Below are 2,458 nucleotides of genomic sequence, written 5' to 3'. Positions count from 1 at the left end.
TGTGTGTGTGTGTGTGTGTGTGTGTGTGTGTGTGTGTGTGTGTGTGTATGTGTGCGTAGGGACTGACAGTTAGACATCTGTTACTGTGGTTTATCTCCACTGTGTTGATGCAACAGTAAAGCAACTTCTTCATGCAGCAAACCGAGGGACTGGAATCTGCTTCAGTCATCGAGTATGTATATATATACAGATCCTTTCCAAAAAATAGAATATCATGGAAAAGTTGTTTTAACTTCCATAATTTAATTCAAAAAGTTAATCTTTAATAGATGATAGATTCAGGGTCCACAATTTAAACAATTTCAAGTATTTATTTGTTTATTTTTTACATAATTTTGGTTTCCAGCTTATGAAACCCACAAAAACAGGAATTCAAAAAATTGAATACAGTGGAGAAATTAGCCCAAATGTTGCAGGGCATGAATGTTTTAAACTGAGTGTGACACACTAATCATCTACTAAACTCAAAACACCTGCACAGGTTTCCCCAGGTGTCATTAAATTGCTTCAGTTTGGTTCAATTGTGTCAGTTTGGTTCAATATGGGGAAGACTGCAGACATAACGACTGGCCAGAAGAGCATCATTGATACCCTCCATAGGATGGGTAAGCCACAAAAGTTCATAGCTAAGGAGGCTGGCTGCTCACAGAGTGCTGTGTCCAAGCATATCAATGGAAAGTCTAGTGGAAGGGCAAAGTGTGGTAGGAGAAGGTGCACCAGCAAAAGAGATGACCGTGGGCTTCAGCAGATTATCAAACAGAGAAGATTCCAGAATCTGTCAGAGATCCAGAAAGAGTGGAATGAGGCGGGAGTCACAGCTTCAAAAACCACCACATTCAGACACATCCAGGAGATATGGACTACAACTGTTGGGTTCCTCGGTCCTCTTTTGATGAAAGTAAAATGTGCCTTTCATTTGGAAATCAAGGTTCAAGGGTTTGGAGGAAGAAGGGTGAAGAACAGAACCCATACTGCTTGAGGTCCAGTGTGAAATATCCACAGTCAGTCATGATTTGGGGTGCACTGTCCAGTGCAGGTGTTGGGAAACTCTGCTTTCTTAAATCCAAGGTCACTGCAACAGTCTACCAGAATGTGTTAGAGGACTTCATGATTCCTTCTGCTGAGGATCTGTATGGAGATGCAGATTTAATCTTCCAGCAGGACCTGACCCCTGCCCATGCCACCAGAAGCACCAAAACCTGGTTTGATGCCCATGCCATCACAATGATTGACTGGCCAGACAACTCACTGGACCTAAACCCCACTGAGAATCTATGGAGTATTCTCAAGAGGAAAATGAGGAGCACCAGACCCAACAACAAAGAAGAGCTGACGGCAAGCATCAATGAAATCTGGGCTTCCATAACTCCCAGTCAATGCCACAGGTTGATTGGCTCAATGCCACATCGCATCGAGGCAGTGATTAAGACAAAGGGATTCACAACCAAGTATTGAAGATTGACATACCGTTTTGAAAGTACCATATTTTGATTGATTTGTCATGATCCTAATTTCTTTCTTTTCTTTATCTTTTTTCTGCAAAAACTGAGTAGTGTGGGCTGATGTCTTCACAGAAATCTAATTTTTTGAATTCCTGTATTCGTGGGTTTCATGAGCTGGAAGCTCAAATTATGTAAAAAATAAACAGATAAATACTTGAAATTGTTTAAATTGTTGGCCCTGAATCGATCATCTATTAAAGATTGACTTTTTGAATGGAATTATGGAAGTTAAACAACTTTCCATTATATTCTAATTTTTTGGAAAGGTCTGTATGAACTATATTTACTTTGTAACACGGAAACTGAAACAATAAAAATATATATTTTTAGAATGCTCAAAGACCATTATAAAGCTTAGACAGCATTTTAGATGCTAGTTGAAGGGATATTGATTGAGTCTTTATGACACTGAATCAACCATAATCATAATGGATCATCAGTCAGGTTTGAATCAATACAGATTCAATAACTAAGCCTGATGATGTTTCAGTGTTTTAATTTGATTTTATTGAGCAGCAGTCTTCATATAACTACATTTCTAGGACTGTATTGGTCACTTTAATCATAAAATATTGATCCCAGCTGAGTCTAAACGTTCAGTTTGTGACGTTTTAAAGCAAAGTTCATAAGACCGGATGACAACATGAAAGCAGCACCATAGATAATTTACCATGAAGACATTTCTGTGCATCATTTTTATGTAATTCTGTGTGTTTTCTCTGTGTTGTGTTTGCACATTGCATGGTGTAAAACACAAAGAACCACAGACGGGACAGATTTTGACCCGCTGAAACAGAACAGAAGCAGTTTTATCAGCAAACTTTTTCTCTTGTTTATTTAGCTCTGATGTTTATCGCAAATCAAACCACGTGGGAGTAACGTCTGGACAGTTCTGCTATTTTTCATTGTCTTCTGTACAGTTTATCAGAAGACAAATTTACCCTTTACTGCTGTGC

This window comes from Nematolebias whitei, chromosome 16, assembly GCF_014905685.2.
Source record: "Nematolebias whitei isolate Nwh7 chromosome 16, NemWhi1, whole genome shotgun sequence".
NCBI lineage: Eukaryota > Metazoa > Chordata > Actinopteri > Cyprinodontiformes > Rivulidae > Nematolebias > Nematolebias whitei.
This window is presented reverse-complemented; position numbering follows the sequence as displayed.